Below are 17,937 nucleotides of genomic sequence, written 5' to 3'. Positions count from 1 at the left end.
TCAGCTGCCTTGGACATGGTCTGCCATCACACTCTAAAGATACGCCTCCTAGAAGCCGGAATCCATGAGAAGGCTAGAAGCCGGAATCCATGAGAAGGCCCTTGACTGGACCACGTCCTTCCTCACCGGCAGAACCCAGAGCGTCCGCCTCCTACCCTTCCGATCCAAAGCCACCGACATCATCTGCAGCATCCCCCAGGGCTCGTCCCTCAGCCTGACGCTGTTCAACATCTACATGGCCTCCCTCGCACAAGTGGCCCGCCATCACGACCTCAACATCATCTCCTACGCCGACAACACCCAGCTCATCTTCTCCCTCACCAAGGACCCACACACCGCCAAAACCAACCTCCATGAGGGAATGAAGGCCGTCGCCGACTGGATGAGGAGCAGCCGTCTGAAGCTGAACTCGGGCAAGACGGACGTCCTCATCCTCGGACCCACCCCCTCAGCCTGGGATGACTCCTGGTGGCCGACCACACTGGGAACAGCACCGACACCCACCGACCATGCACGCAACTTAGGATTCATCCTTGACTCCTCCCTCTCCATTTCTAAGCAGGTCAACGCCGTCTCCTCCTCCAGCTACAACACTGGACTACGGCAACGCACTCTACCAGGAATCCCAGCCAAACACCTACGACGACTACAACGCATCCAAAACGCCTCTGCCCGACTGATGGTCAATGTCCCTCACCGCAGCCACATCACCCCCCACCTGAGAGACCTACACTGGCCCCCGGTTGACAAGAGGATCACCTTCAAGCTCCTCACCCACGCACACAAAGCACTCCACAACGCCGGACCAGCCAACCTGAACAGCAGACTCAGCTTCTACACCCCCACCCACCAGCCTCCAGCCTCGCCCTCGCCGCTGTCCCCCGCATCCAACCAACGACCTCCGGTGGCAGATCCTTCTCCTACCTTGCCGCCAAGACCTGGAACACACTCCCTACCCACCTACGGCAGACCCAAGACCTAATCACCTTGAGAAGACTCCACCTGGGTCTTCGAGCAGTAGCGGCACCTCCCCCCTCCCTCAGCGGCTTGAGACGCTCACGGGTAAGTAGTGCGCTTTACAAGTACTCTGATTGATTGATTGATTGATTGATTGATTGAATGGTCCCGTTGGCGGTCATCCTGACTTGGGCCTCAGGGACAGTAGCCTCCAGTAATCTTGAACTCAGTGCTTGGACTGTGCTATTTGTGAGTCTACCCTCTAAAGTGGTGCCACCTCAGTCCCGAACCCTTGTAAATGGGCCTAAGGTGCTCTGCCAGGTTTTGTGAATCCAGTGGAATGGATGCATCTCCACTGCTTCCAAGCACAACTCTGAGCAGAACCGATGTTTGCCACTGCTGAGGTGATCAGTACCACGACAAAGAGCTGTATTGCATCTCAGCCCATTGATGCATCGGAACTGCCAATGTGCGATGCATTCTTGGTGCAGGGCTTCTCATCCCTAATGGACAGCAGCCTCGAATACGATGCAGAGTGGAGCATCGCAGCCTCTTAGCTCCTCAGAACCGATGCATTGCCCAGACAGTGAAACCCTATCTTGAATATGGAATTTGCATGCAAGTCCTCATCAATAGTATCGTCAAAGACCGCGCAGGATCTTGCACCGCAGTGTTGCTGGACCTCAGAACTGACGCATCCCTTCAGTTTGGCGATGCATCTTTGACTCAGAACCACACAATGCTGTGCAAACCAGGATTGAAGGTACCTTGTTCAGCAGGCCTAACTGGGTTCCTGTAGCTGGCCCACGCTCCATCAAGGGTTGGCCTGAACCTGTTACTTTGTCCTGGTCTGGTGTAACCAGGTATCCATAGTTGACACTTTGTGACTTTTGATTCTATTTTTGCTGAAATCTTAAAACCTGCATATCTCTGGTTCTATTTATGTGATTTTTGTTGATTTTATCTTCTTTTATTTATAAAAATGTACTGTATTTTTCTAAACTGTTGTGGAATCCTTTTGTGGAGTGTTTTCACTCTATTACTGATGCACAATTAGACATTGGCTCTGAGGTAAGCCTGACAGCTCTGTGCAATCTATCCAAGGGTTCAGCACAGGTTAATTTAGGGTTTGCTTGTGACTTTACCCTGAGAAGAATTGTGGTTGCTGCTTAAGAAGGGTTTCACCACCACTCAATCAGTAACCTAATTTCTTACAAGCGCTTTCTAGGGAGCTTAGCAAACAACTGGATGAAAAATCAATGGCATCAGAAGGGGGATTGAAAACGATGTTTTTAGGTTCAATTGTTTTTATTGTCATAGAGAGCAATGAGTCACAGCATGGCAGACTACATAAAAAAGAAACATAACCAACTCCCTTCCCAACCCCCAACCCCTCCAAGTCCCTCCCTGGATGCTCCTGACCCCCTACACCTGTCTTATTCCCATCAGGGTCAGTTGAATGTCATGTCGCTGTAACCCATACAAGTTCACTAGGATGTTGTGCCTGGTGGTGCCAGTGGAGTGGATTCTTGTGGGGGTTACGAGAGCTGCAAAAGGCGCAAGTACTTAGGGCAGGTGAGTTCCCTCAGCCCAGTGCCAAGTAAGTAAAGAAACTGGTGCCAAAGATCTGCAAAAGAGGCCCCATCTCCCTGTAGTGAAAGAGTTATGCGTTTCATGCCCAGACCGTGCCATCATTTGTGCAACCACCCCTGGTATGTAGTTATTCTATTTGTGCCCCAGTGGGATATTATGTTTTGCAATGCTGCCCCAAGGGCTATTCCCATTTGTCTACCCTTGCGCGACCTGAGGGGAAACATAAGTGCGATGGGTAGGACCAAGACGAAACACGGTATCTATGTGTTGAAATGGTTGTCTATGTCGCCTAAAATTTGGTTCCAGTAGGGTGAAATGACAGGACAGTCTCCTAGTAAGTGTGTCAGTGTGCCCTCTGCGTCACATTCCCTCCAGCATTGCGAAAAGCGATTGGGATTGTGTCTGTTTAGTCTGGGAGCGTAAGGTACCAGCAGGTGACTACTTTGGTCGCTGTTTCAATGCTGGAAATGTTCCATGCGGTGTGGCGTGTGTGGTAGTAAATGTCGCCCCATTCATTCTGCAAAAGTGTTCGCCCCAATTCTACTTCCCAACACCATTGCCCTGCTAAGGAGGTCACCATTTCTCGGGGGCACAGAAAGTGATAAAGTTCAGTGATAAGGTGTGAGTTGGACTTCTTGGTGTGGAGCCATTTTTCCTATGGGGTTAGTGGTCTTTGGGCCCCTAGTCGCATTGGTCCGGGGGCAGCGCCAGCACAAGTACATGCGAGACGCCTTTCGTTGCGGCCTGAGACCAATTGGTCTAAATCCCCTGATGTGACACAATATCGCTAAGATCGAGGTAAATTAAACCTTGTATTTACAATACGGTGGGTACGAAAACATACCACTCCCATACTACACAAAAGGTGTGAGTATATTTTAAATTGTTTTTGTCCTGACGAATGCTCCACAGACCCGGCTGGGCAATACGGAGCTGAAACATGTTGACTGTATGTTTTAAGTGATATACTAAGGTCCAGTTACTTGATCTGGTAGTATACCCAATACCATTTTAATAACAAACCACTCCCTTTGGAATAAAACAGTAATTTGGGTGATGGTTTGTCTTTTACTATAACGAAACCTTCAGTGTGGTGAACTCATTTCTGGACACTACTACGCTGCTCCAGAGTGGTCCTCAGGCTTGAGGCTGGCATGTAGCACAATAGTTAACCCGATGACAAATGCCATGAACGTCTATGTGGGGCGGAGAATTAAGATACACCGCACTAACGAAAAACATAGCGTCTATGAGGGTTTTCTATACTACTTTGTGTAACGTAGTTACAAGTGTCCTAGTCTAATTTTGATATCGAGCATTGAGCGGTGCATCAGCCAATGTCGTACCTGATGTAAGTGGTACCGCTCGGACCATGGCAGAGACGAGTTCGGAACGAAGATCTTCGAAGGTCAAAGGACCCTCCAAGTCAAAAAGGTGTCCTATTGACCTACACCCTTCTCTATCCCAGCATTGGAAAGCCCTCTGATCTAGATCTGGGGTGAATTCCGCATTTTTGACTATAGTTGTGAGGGGTGATGGGAAGGAAGTTAAGACATATCTTGTTGCAGTGTTGTCCTATACCCTCAAAGTCGTGTGAGTGATTGGCGAGCCATATAAACCAGATGGGCATTGATTCTTGTGAAGGAAAGGGATCCCCCACAGCGCCTGACCTGAGATCGCTCTTTCCATAAACAGCCAATGTTTCTCCGACTCACTACGGGACCATTCTACCAAAACACGCAATTGGGTAGCTTGGTAGTAGCAAGCTATATTGGGGACTCCCAGTCCTCCCTCTCGGGAGGGCCTGTAGCTCAATACCTTGCTCATTCTAGCCTTTTTTGTCAGCCCACATAAACAAACAGAATTCCAGCTGAAGCGATTTAATAATACCAGTGGGAGGCTTCACTGGGAGCATTTGAAAGATGTATAATATCTTGGGTAACACGTTCATCATGAGTGCTGCTACTCGGCTAAGCAAGGGGGCTGAATGGCTTCCAGAGGCACAGATCTTTATGAACCTGGGAGAGAAGATGCTTATAGTTAAGGGTAGCTGTAGCACACGTGGACACCGTCAGCATGATCCCTAGATATGGAATTGATTCTGTCTCCCACTGAAGTGGAACAGGACGCACAAGGGTCTCCCGGGTGGAAGGCCGTTGGGAAATCCCTAGGACTCACGATTTTGTAACGTTGACCTAGAACCCAGACCCCTCCGCAAAGCTCTCGAGTTAAGCGAAAAACACGTGGATGGAAGTCTGGGGTTTCTCCAATGCAGCTTCTGCGTCGTCTGCATACAGACTGATAGTGTGAAGGTCCCCCCTGATTCTAACCTCAGAGAACAGCGGGTTCTCCTGCACCCTCTGGGCCACGGGCTCCATGTAAAGAGCGAAGAGCAGGGGACAGAGTGGACACTCCTGCCTCGTGCCGCGGGCGATCGGGAAAGAGTCGGAGGAGCAGCCATTCACCTGCACTGTGGCCATGGGGTGGCTACAGCTGCTGAATATCCATTTACAAAAAGCAGTTGCCCATCCCAAACCGCGCAAGGGTGGTCTCCAGACACTTCCAATGTACTCGGTCGAATGCTTTTTCAACATCAACCTATAGCACCACACTTTCCTTTTTCTGGTGTTCAGCTTTGTCGAAAAGGTGAAGTAGCCTCCATGTGTTGTCACTTCACTGTCTGGTGGCCACAAAGCCAGACTGTTTGGGATCCAGCAATCCTGGCATCATTGGACCTAGTAAACTCAAGAGAGAGTACCCCACTATCACCAGAGAACAGGGTACAATGACAACTTAGTCAAAGGGAAATCCCTGGGTGTACGTTATGGCAAATACGTGTTGCGTTACTCTATAAATTCTATCCAGTCATGCACATTATTGGTCTACAGACCTCAAGGGAAAAGTATATAAAAAATAAAAGTAGAAATAGATTTCCACACTAAAAATGAACGTTCACAGTCTTTTTATTGTTGTTCTAAAACGTGAAGACTCCTCTTCACACAAGCATATGTTAAAATTTCAAAGAAGAATCTTTGAACAAATACCTTAAAAGAAAACTCTATAAACAAATACCATAAAGTTACACCGACAGTTAATAACAAATCATAACATACTTGGTAAAAATAACAATATCACATTCATTAGAATTAAATAACACAAGATAAAAAGAGCAGATAATCAATACAAGTACAATACAAAAATACTATTGGATCCTTTTCACAAACCCCCTACCACTGTGGCCTTAAGATTCTCCCGCCACTTTTTTTTTTGATCCACTGGTCTTTCTTTTATATTGGTGGTGCAGAAAACAGTAACAATAATATATGGATATCTGTTACTTCCTTGACCTTGTTTGGATTCTAATACGGTAAAAATGTGTCGACGCGTTTCGGTGTTATATTACTTGATGTTGTAACACCTTCATCAGAACATGCCGTCTCTTTGGGGTCACCGGCTTCTAGACTTATTGTTTAAAATCTCTGTGTGGATATATAGGGAGAGAAACAGTATCACTATTACGGGGGTATTTATCAATTATTCAATGTACAATATACTCTTTCTTGCCCCCAAGCAGTACAATCCAGCTTATCCATACTCCCCTACTTTTAGATATTTTATTTGCGCCATCTAGACGCCATTAGATCTGTCATCTTAGCAACTTCGCTAGAACATATATCATAGGATGCGTAAATGGATAAAAAGCATCATCATCATACTACAACCAATGTTACTGTATACACATTTCACATTCCCATTTGTCTCCTTCCCATCTAAGGAACAATTCACTGTTACTGTTGATAGCTTAACCCTCCGTTTTCTTTTTAGTGTGGAAACAGTAAGGACACTTCATGGTTCATTCATTGTAACATTCATTCCTCTCTCTTCTAATATTCTTCCTGTTTTAGAGTCCCTCTTACCCTGTGGGTATTATAGGAGTCTCCCAGGGAAAACTGCCGTCGGGGAAACCTCCTCCAGAAGATCACTGTTGTTCTAGGTTTTGATATACCTATGGGATGACAATTAAATTACATTGGTTTCTGTGGAACACTATATTTGGACTACTTAAAACCTATGTGGTTTCTTCTCTTTACCTCACAGTACACAAGGTCTCTCCCTTGTCTTATAGTCTGGTGGGCATAGATCCACTTCTCTCTTTGGTTTGTGTAACTATCTGTATAGGTAAGGGGATCACAGTTAGCAGATTTTTTACTCTATGAGCCACTAGACTTGATAGTCGTTCATTTGTAGCCTCCTCCACTCACCTTTATAGGAATAAAAATGTTCTCATGAACGGGCATATGTCTGTATCTCTTGACTTGGGAACTGGATATGTTCTGTAAGTAAAAGAAGGTTTATATATATTTACATGGCTTCCATTAGTCCCTGTGTTCTATGTTTAGATCCTTTTCTGTCATTATCCCTGTATTCCTATTCCTTTTTTTGACTTTCTCTTTATATTTATATTAATCCAGTCTTCTACTGGAATTTGGGGTCTTGTATTGTATCTAATAGGGACTGGAGAGTGAAGACTGGGGATTGGCCTCTATTTGTTAAGTGCCTCATTTGACTGTATTAACACACTCTCTTCCTTTAGTATATATAATCGCTAGCTTACATTTTTTCCATTGCCTACTAGCTCTCGCGGTCTTGCCCTGCTTTTTCACGCGCTTCAGAAGTCTATCCCGAATACGCCTTTACTTTTAATTAGACTCCTGCTAACTGGAGTAGCACTCGTGTACTTTTCCCTCCTGTCGTGCGTATGCGGGAGAACTCCGCCCTATATCTGAGGTCTGCCGTAGACAGTCCTTACTTCCACACTTGTGCAGGCGCACCTATACTTTTCCCTGATATCGCGCATTTGGCAAAGTATTTCTTATTACGTTTGCCCCACATCATTTTTATTAACAATGTAACATGGTGGGCTTAGGCGGGCGCTTGCATAATCTCCCTAATATCATCAATTCCCTAAAGATGTCAAGTGGCCCTGGCGGTGCTAAACTTTATCAACCCCTCCCTGCTGCTTACCTGCTCGGGATTTTGGTGTCGCCTCTGCCACGTTCTTCTCCTTCTCTAAGGAACCGTGGAGGGCGTGCTGTTTATACCCCGTGCAGATCGTTTTCAATTGTATTCAGCTGGGGATCGCGCATGCTCCCTGCTCTTTACTTAGATCCTCTTGTGTCGGCGCCATCTTAGAGTGGTGTATCTTTCTAATTAGGTGGGTGATGTGTTATGCTTTAGGCTCTCCCATGTCCTTAACTAACCTCCAAGAGGGTATATTTTATTTATTAAATAAACGAAACATTATATTTGCCAATTTAACTATTTAAATTACGCTTTCTGTATATTTTAGCGCAATGCATATATGTAGTGGCTATTATACTTTTATCGACCCTATTGCTCTCCAGTTCTAATGTAATCGCTGATTACTCTATTTGTCGCCCTTTGAGTGGTCCTCACAATTATTATATGGGTTTACCCTCTTAATTAGATATATCTATGTCGTAACCTGTATGTGCCTGGTTGTTTTCATTTGTCTATAATGTGATCTTACCCCATCTATATAGAAAGGAGAGCACATTTTATTTGCTACAATAGTCCTAGAGTATACACTTTCCCTTGTTGTTCCATTTCATTTCTATTTTGAACCATGTTGACATATTGGATTGATTTTAAATTTCCTTCGTTTATGATAACTAATCCTCTCTATATTTTATCATTATTCAAGAAAAATAACATACTTAAGTCAAGTAAATAGATACAACCTACTCATAGGTCCTATGGGGAATAATTTAATCTATATCTTTCCCTCAGCTTTTCTGCTTTCAGGTGCATTCTAAATTAGGGTTTCCCATTCTTCTCTTGAGTTCAGGCCCCGTTTAATGGTATCGAACTTAATCATAAACCATTGCTCCTGTTGTTTCCTTCTTTTTGTACTGTCTCCCAGTCTCGTTTGTTCTTTGATTTTCTCCAGGATCACCCACCTGATGTCTTTTACACTATGTCCCTGTTCTTTCCAGTGGGTGACCAATTGTGCATTTTCTTTGTTGTTTTTAATCGCTGACTTATGCTCCCCTATCCTTAACCGGAGTTCCCTGCCCGTTTCACCTATGTATCCCTGGTTGCATGGGCATAAAATCTGGTATATCACGTTCTTTGTTCTGCAGTTATTTAATGTGGTGATCTTCTGTGTGGCTCCATTTAGTTTTACTTCTTTTGTTACTATACAAAGTTCACATATACAGCAATTGCCGCATCGGTGATTCCCTACCGCCTTTGTTCCTGCTATGGTAGTTTGTCGTTCTACCACGTCGTCTCTATAGGTGTGTACTAGACTACACCTCAGATTCTTGTTTTTTCTATAGGCATACAATGGACGTTCTAAGGTAGTTTCTGCCCCGTCATTTAGGATTTTCCAGTTGTGGTTTATTATGTTTTTAACCTGATTCGCCACAGCTGAGTACTGGCTTACCATAACTATTTTTTCATTATTTTGCTTCTTCTCTTTTTTAGTTAACAGGCAGTCTCTATCTCAAAACCTCGCTCTTTTTAGGGAATGGTCTATGAGTTTTTTCGGGTAACCCCTTTCCTTGAACCTTAATTTCATCTCTGCTGCATGGCGATAGAAGTCCTCAACATTAGTACAGTTTCTCCTAAGCCGGAGAAACTCCCCAAAGGGTATTGAGTCTTTCTGGCTCCTAGGGTGGTAGCTTTTATAGTGCAATACAGTGTTGCGGTCTGACTCTTTCTTAAATAATTCCACCTTCAGTTGTTTATCCTCGCTCTTTATACTTATATCTAGGAAGTTTACTTTGGTTCGGCTATACTCCGCAGTGAATCTCAGATTTGCATCTCCTAGATTCAACCATGTGAGAAAGTCTTCCAAAAGATCAACTGTCCCTGACCATATAAAGAAGATATCATCTATGAAACGAGTCCAATTTCGGATGTTTTCGTAATATGGACTGACTTCGTTATAGATGTGTTTGTTCTCAAATACGCTAACATAAATGCAAGCCCGACTCGGCGCACAAGGAGCGCCCATGCTGGTGCCCTTGCATTGGATGTAGAGATCTTTTTTAAAAAGGAAGATGTTATTGAGGAGTACCATAGAGACACATTGCACTATGAATTCCGTGCTCCCTCCTTCAATGTCTGTTTCTTCCAGAATAGTCCTGATTACCTCAATGGTGTCCTTTTGCGGAATATTGGTGTAGAGCGACTCTACATCGAGAGTCACCATGATCTCGTTTACACCATCAAATTCTATGCCTTCTGTTTTGGCAATCATGTCCGATGTGTCTCGGATATATAATTTCTGTTTTTCCACTAGAGGTTTTAAAAACCTATCGGCAAATTTGCTCAGGGGTTCCAATAAAGAATCAATGGAAGCCACTATAGGTCTAAGTGGCGGGTTATCTAAGCTTTTATGGACCTTTGGTAGTCCATAAAAGGCTGGTGTTTTGGGGTTCGTGTTACTTAGGAACTTCCCTTCCTCTTCTGTGATGTCACCATTAGTCTTTGCTTCTAACAGTAGTGTTTCCACATCTTTTCTAAGGGTATTGAGTCTAGTTTGTGAAACTCTCTTGTAATGCAGTTCATTGGACAAAAGACTAACCACTCGTCGGTCGTAGTCTTCAGTGTTGAAAACTACAACCTCACCGCCTTCATCCGCGGGTTTGATTGTTATTTGAGTGTCATTAGACAAGGAATCGATCGCATCCCTTTGTGCTTTGCTGATGTTATTTTCTTGGAAATGTTTTTTACTGAGCAGGTTCCCTACCTCTAATTTCACCATTGCCTCAAAAATCAGTTTTTATCTACCATCCCTAAACTGGGGGTAAAGGTGGATTTTGCCCTTAGTCCAGAATCATTGGGTGCTTCTCTGGCTGGTCTATTTTCAAAGAAACGGCGTAGCCTTATTTTTTGAAAAAATGCTCTTAAATCTTTTTCTAGTTGAAATTTCTTAATCCCTGCTGTTGGTACAAAATTAAAACCCATTCCTAACACTTGTTGTTCTACCAGGGTAAGTATTCTACTAGATAAATTTCTGATGGGTGTTGACTCTATCGCCAGTACACCTTGTTCCTGGTACGTTTGTATTCCTGAGGGGCCTGGTTCTGCTGATATTCCTGCTCCTGCTCCCTTTGTGCTGGCTTCCTCGTATATGGTCCTCTTGTTCTGTTGTGGGACCCTCTCTGTGTTCTCTGTGGGCGCTGTTCTAAAAAAGCCTTTTCATAATCTCTATTGGGCCTGCATATTCCTCTTCCTCTCTGGTGGGCAATTCCTCCTCCCCACTACTCTCTGAGGTACCTGAGAAGTTTAGGTGTCTTGGCCTCCTGGGTTGGAATCTTACTCTAGGGCCTCCATTTCTATTTTGTTCTTGCTTCTCGGTATAATAGTCTTTTCTCAGAAAAGGATATACTGTCTCCTGTGTGAATTTGTTAATGTCCTTCCTCAGCTTTTGAGTCTTGCGGTTTGTTAAATATTCGCAGTACCCTTTCATGTCTTGGTTTATTTCCTCTATTTTCTTTTTGGCCTCCTTAACTGCATTACTGTCTAGGAGGGCTTTTTCTAATTCCTCCATCTCCCGCATTTCTATTAGAATGGTGGTCTGAGCTGTCTCAATTATCAACAGCATGAGATCTCTGCTGCATCTATTGCATATAAACGTCCAGGTTTCTAAGAATTTTAAATTATCAATGAATAGCCCTGGTTCGTTGCGTATCTGGAGTCCTATCGGTATGGTGCCCCCCCTCACATATTGTGTCATGAACTCCGCATGCAATTCTGTCCTGACAATTTTCTTTTTGAGGTTGACTAGCTGGTTCCATTTTTCACCTCCCGTGGGGATCACTGTTATATTGTTTCCACTTCGATTAGAGCTCAGAATCTTATTCAATTGCTCCTCACTAAAGCCAAAGGTCTTTAGTGTATCCATTGAATGATTGGATAAAAGACCTTTTGTTTTTTAGAGGAAAAACTAGTGAGTCTGCACAAAACCTGACTCTCCAGCACAGGGCTGTTCTTTCAAGTAAACTCAAGAGAGAGTACCCCACTATCACCAGGGAACAGGGTACAATGACAACTTAGTCAAAGGGAAATCCCTGGGTGTACGTTATGGCAAATACGTGTTGCGTTACTCTATAAATTCTATCCAGTCATGCACATTATTGGTCTACAGACCTCAAGGGAAAAGTATATAAAAAATAAAAGTAGAAATAGATTTCCACACTAAAAATGAACGTTCACAGTCTTTTTATTGTTGTTCTAAAACGTGAAGACTCCTCTTCACACAAGCATATGTTAAAACTTCAAAGAAGAATCTTTGAACAAATACCTTAAAAGAAAACTCTATGAACAAATACCATAAAGTTACATTGACAGTTAATAACAAATCATAACATACTTGGTAAAAATAACAATATCACATTCATTAGAATTATATAACACAAGATAAAAAGAGCAGATAATCAATACAAGTACAATACAAAAATACTATTGGATCCTTTTCACAAACCCCCTACCACTGTGGCCTTAAGATTCTCCCGCCACTGTTTTTCTAGATCCACTGGTCTTTCTTTTATATTGGTGGTGCAGAAAACAGTAACAATAATATATGGATATCTGTTACTTCCTTGACCTTGTTTGGATTCTAATACGGTAAAAATGCGTCTACGCGTTTCGGTGTTATATTACTTGATGTTGTAACACCTTCATCAGAACATGCCGTCTCTTTGGGGTCACCGGCTTCTAGACTTATTGTTTAAAATCTCTGTGTGGATATATAGGGAGAGAAACAGTATCACTATTACGGGGGTATTTTATCAATTATTCAATGTACATTATACTCTTTCTTGCCCCCAAGCAGTACAATCCAGCTTATCCATACTCCCCTACTTTTAGATATTTTATTTGCGCCATCTAGACGCCATTAGATCTGTCATCTTAGCAACTTCGCTAGAACATATATCATAGGATGCGTAAATGGATAAAAAGCATCATCATCATACTACAACCAATGTTACTGTATACACATTTTAAAGAGCAGGGAGCATGCGCGATCCCCAGCTGAATACAATTGAAAACGATCTGCACGGGATATAAACAGCACGCCCTCCACGGTTCCTTAGAGAAGGAGAAGAACGTGGCAGAGGCGACACCGAAATCCCGAGCAGGTAAGCAGCAGGGAGGGGTTGATAAAGTTTAGCACCGCCAGGGCCACTTGACATCTTTAGGGAATTGATGATATTAGGGAGATTATGCGAGCGCCCGCCTAAGCCCACCATGTTACATTGTTAATAAAGATGATGTGGGGCAAACGTAATAAGAAATACTTTGCCAAATGCGCGATATCAGGGAAAAGTATAGGTGCGCCTGCACAAGTGTACGATCCTTAGGTAGAAGTAAGGACTGTCTACGGCAGACCTCAGATATAGGGCGGCGTTCTCCCGCATACGCACGACAGGAGGGAAAAGTACACGAGTGCTACTCCAGTTAGCAGGAGTCTAATTAAAAGTAAAGGCGTATTCGGGATAGACTTCTGAAGCGCGTGAAAAAGCAGGGCAAGACCACGAGAGCTAGTAGGCAATGGAAAAAATGTAAGCTAGCGATTATATATACTAAAGGAAGACAGTGTGTTAATACAGTCAAATGAGGCACTTAACAAATAGAGGCCAATCCTCAGTCTTCACTCTCCAGTCCTTATTAGATACAATACAAGACCCCAAATTCCAGTAGAAGACTGGATTAATATAAATATAAAGAGAAAGTCAAAAAAAGGAATAGGAATACAGGGATAATGACAGAAAAGGATCTAAACATAGAACACAGGGACTAATGGAAGCCATGTAAATATATATAAACCTTCTTTTACTTACAGAACATATCCAGTTCCCAAGTCAAGAGATACAGACATATGCCCGTTCATGAGAACATTTTTATTCCTATAAAGGTGAGTGGAGGAGGCTAAAAATTAACGACTATCAAGTCTAGTGGCTCATAGAGTAAAAAATCTGCTAACTGTGATCCCCTTACCTATACAGATAGTTACACAAACCAAAGAGAGAAGTGGATCTATGCCCACCAGACTATAAGACAAGGGAGAGACCTTGTGTACTGTGAGGTAAAGAGAAGAAACCACATAGGTTTTAAGTAGTCCAAATATAGTGTTCCACAGAAACCAATGTAATTTAATTGTCATCCCATAGGTATATCAAAACCTAGAACAACAGTGATCTACTGGAGGAGGTTTCCCCGACGGCAGTTTTCCCTGGGAGACTCCTATAATACCCACAGGGTAAGAGGGACTCTAAAACAGGAAGAATATTAGAAGAGAGAGGAATGAATGTTACAATGAATGAACCATAAAGTGTCCTTACTGTTTCCACACTAAAAAGAAAACGGAGGGTTAAGCTATCAACAGTAACAGTGAATTGTTCCTTAGATGGGAAGGAGACAAATGGGAATGTGAAATGTGTATACAGTAACATTGGTTGTAGTATGATGATGGTGCTTTTTATCCATTTACGCATCCTATGATATATGTTCTAGCGAAGTTGCTAAGATGACAGATCTAATGGCGTCTAGATGGCGCAAATAAAATATCTAAAAGTAGGGGAGTATGGATAAGCTGGATTGTACTGCTTGGGGGCAAGAAAGAGTATATTGTACATTGAATAATTGATAAAATACCCCCGTAATAGTGATACTGTTTCTCTCCCTATATATTCACACAGAGATTTTAAACAATAAGTCTAGAAGCCGGTGACCCCAAAGAGACGGCATGTTCTGATGAAGGTGTTACAACATCAAGTAATATAACACCGAAACGCGTTGACGCATTTTTACCGTATTAGAATCCAAACAAGGTCAAGGAAGTAACAGATATCCATATATTATTGTTACTGTTTTCTGCACCACCAATATACAAGAAAGACTAGTGGATCTAGAAAAACAGTGGCGGGAGAATCTTAAGGCCACAGTGGTAGGGGGTTTGTGAAAAGGATACAATAGTATTTTTGTATTGTACTTGTATTGATTATCTGCTCTTTTTATCTTGTGTTATATAATTCTAATGAATGTGATATTGTTATTTTTACCAAGTATGTTATGATTTGTTATTAACTGTCGATGTAACTTTATGGTATTTGTTCATAGAGTTTTCTTTTAAGGTATTTGTTCAAAGATTCTTCTTTGAAATTTTAACATATGCCTGTGTGAAGAGGAGTCTTCACGTTTTAGAACAACAATAAAAAGACTGTGAACGTTCATTTTTAGTGTGGAAATCTATTTCTACTTTTATTTTTTATATACTTTTCCCTTGAGGTCTGTAGACCAATAATGTGCATGACTGGATAGAATTTATAGAGTAACGCAACACGTATTTGCCATAACGTACACCCAGGGATTTCCCTTTGACTAAGTTATCATTGGACCTAGCCCTGTAAAGAGCTTTAAATCAGTGTTTAAAATGGATATTGGTCTGTAAGAGGCACTAGTTGAACATCCTTGCCAGGTTTTGGAATCACTACAACCGAGGCCATTAGCATCATGGGGGCGAATGTCCGAGGTATTGCCTACCTCATTGAAAAGCTTGGTGAGAATTGGCGTTAATGTTGTGCAAAAGGTCTTGTAGAAGATGATGGGGAACCCATCAGGGCCCTGGGACTTAAGAGGCTATAGCTGTTATCACCTCCTCTATGTAAATAGGGCTCCCCATGCTGGCTGCCTGATCCGGTGTTAGTCTGGGGAGAATTGCCCCTGTGTGTAGGTGAGAGAATCTTGTTCTAAAAGGTGTTGGGCTGTGTATAGTTTTGTATTAAAATCACGGAATGCTCGTGTTATGGCTGTGTCATCTGAGAACTCATTGCCAGACTCGTTGAATACTGTATGCACGGAGGCTGCTTGGCGTTGGGCGCGGAGCTTATTAGCCAAAAGGCGTCCGCAACTATCTTCCCCATGTAGAAAGAATGTCGCACCTTAAGGGCTGCAAACTCCGCCTTATCCAAATCTAGGCGAGTGAGTTGCAGGCGCACTGCCTCTAACTGTCGCCATACCCAGGGGTCCCGGTTCAGACTTTAGGAGGATTTCATGGACCGCCAGTTTACTGACCTGCTGCTTGAGGCCTGCCGTGGTCCCCAGAGGACTGACATGTTGCTACCAAAATACTGCACCGCTGTTTGAGACCCGCCTTGCTTCCCAGAAGATTGCCCTGCTTCTAGAGCCCAACCTCTCTGCTAGAAGAGAGCTGCACTGTGTCCTTGAAAGCAGGACAGCTAGATGTGACTCTATGGTTTAATTGGGCCTCCTGTGTGGGCTACAGGAGCATAACGAGCTCCAGAGAACGTGAACCCTCACCTGGTCACTCTGCTAGAGTTAGTCCTTACAGCCTCTAAATGCTGCCCCCTGGCCCATCCTGCACCTTTTTATGTACAAATATATTTATATATAGTGTTAAATAATTTGTGTAATTTATTTAATGTACATTATATTAATTTTATACATTATATAATTTACTACTTTAAACTGTATATATATATATATCACAAAAATGGATATTTTTGGATAATAATAATGTTTACAATTTTTGTTGATATTTTTGTGATCTTCATTAGTATAGGAACACAATATTGTGGCAAACAATATTTTTTAACACAATATTTTTGTTAACAATATTGTTTACCACAATAATGTGCCATCGAACCCAACTTACAGTGATGTGGCCCAATGGCCCTCAGATAGGGGCCTGAGATGGTGAATACTTAGGTCTTCCTATTGAGTGTCAAATTCCATTTGCTGTGTCTTGAAGCACATTTGAGGTTGAGGTAATTTGTTAATCAGGGCTATTGAAGGGTCCATTGGGTATTCTGCATGTCATGATATTGCGTAAACTAAGGCTCTGGTTTAGATCTACAAGGTTTGTTTTCATCACAACAGATGCAACAAGTAAACTTAGTTCACTGCACCAGTGCTTGAATGCGAAAGACAGGTTGTAGCCCTCCACAACCCAATACATAGTTGAAGTGATGTCTGTGTTTTTGGGTTTCTAACAGTCAGCAGCAGTTGGTGCCAACATACAGTGGTGTGGCAGCACTGGGCAAATAATAATAAAAAGCACTCATATATTACTTCAGCTGCAGCTCCCACTACCTGCCGCCTCGGTGATCTTCTCTTCCGGAAGTCCCTAGGCCAGCACAGGCTCCCAGACTCTCCATACAATCCAGAAGCTGCTGTCATGCTGTGAGAGAAGTGCCTGGATTGGTCTGAGCGGCCTGGTCTGGTGCTCACTAGACTGGGAGCCTGTGTCATTTCATAACCAAGCTGTACAATACAGCTGGGTTGGAGAAATTGAAGTGCGTTTATCTGTTTGACTGGCCTAACATGGTAGGCCAAAACTGACATGAAACTTACAAGTGAACTCCACTCCTCCCAGTCCTAGTGCTGTCAAGAAAGGATTGCCTGGGCATGCCCTGGACTCTGCAGCATTGGCTGCCAGTGAAAACTAAAATGATAATAAAATTGTTTAATTTTTTATTCTGCAGTGGGGCGATTCTCCTCCGCTATTACCAACAGTCCCCAAACAGGGATTCAGAGACGTAGTAGTAATTTGAGAGCCCAGTGTTGTTGTTTCCAATATCACATACAATCACTGCACTAAGCTTTAATGGATCACTAACAGAATATCGGAAACAAATATTGTGTGGACAGAATCTCATGTCAAAAATATGAAGAACCAAACTATTGAGAAGGTAAATGGAAATAGGTAAGTATAGAATTACTATTCTTAGCTCCATGTCTACGTACTTTGATGACATATGATATTGTAAATGTACATATATGTGGAGTTATATATAGTTAAAATTTGCTTACCTATACAAACCTTTCGTCATGATATTTTTGTCCTCAATATTCTTGATACGAAGGTAAAGAGAGAAGGACCTGTGTAAGACTAAAAAGTAAAAAAAATCTCCTTTTGAGACTTCAATCAACCACAACTTAGTTTCTACAAACATTCGTTCAAACATTCACCGCAATGGACTCAGACATAATTCCTTAATGGCTCCAACACTGATCAAGTCAAATACAACAAAAAGTGCCAGATTGTTCAGATCTTTAATTCCAAATGTTTACACATTACATTTAGGGCAACAAATAAAGAGTACAAAAGCTATATAAAAGTGAACAAAATCACTTGAAATCATCAGTTAAAAAACAAATATATTGCATAAAAAATTACCAAAATTCATACACACTAGAAAGATTTTTTCAAAAAGAGGGAGCACACACGAAACTATTATATCTGTCTTTGTATCATGCTAATTTGTGTGAATCGAAGAATGGGACACCTGATTGTTCAAAAGATCATCATCTATTTTATCCATGTGTTCA

General features: G+C 42.5%; 2 long non-coding RNA genes across 2 annotated transcripts in view; both read right to left on the bottom strand.

Annotated features, from left to right (window-relative positions):
• Positions 1 to 6,501: 6,501 nt before the first annotated feature.
• LOC144791323 (uncharacterized) lies at positions 6,502 to 6,866 on the bottom strand. The gene is made up of 3 exons (XR_013602360.1): positions 6,813 to 6,866; positions 6,642 to 6,721; positions 6,502 to 6,556 (listed from the first exon to the last, which is right to left on the bottom strand). It is a non-coding gene; the product is annotated as an uncharacterized LOC144791323 (long non-coding RNA).
• A 6-nt stretch (positions 6,867 to 6,872) lies between these two features.
• LOC144791322 (uncharacterized) overlaps positions 6,873 to 17,937 on the bottom strand; it is a 240,124-nt gene continuing 229,059 nt past the window's right edge. The window contains exons 3-4 of the long non-coding RNA XR_013602359.1: positions 17,419 to 17,497; positions 6,873 to 6,884 (exon numbers count right to left, since the gene is read on the bottom strand). This is a non-coding gene — a long non-coding RNA (uncharacterized LOC144791322). The remainder of the gene's footprint in view (positions 6,885 to 17,418; positions 17,498 to 17,937) is intronic.

This window comes from Lissotriton helveticus, chromosome 11, assembly GCF_964261635.1.
Source record: "Lissotriton helveticus chromosome 11, aLisHel1.1, whole genome shotgun sequence".
Classification (NCBI taxonomy): Eukaryota; Metazoa; Chordata; class Amphibia; order Caudata; family Salamandridae; genus Lissotriton; species Lissotriton helveticus.
This window is presented reverse-complemented; position numbering and strand designations above follow the sequence as displayed.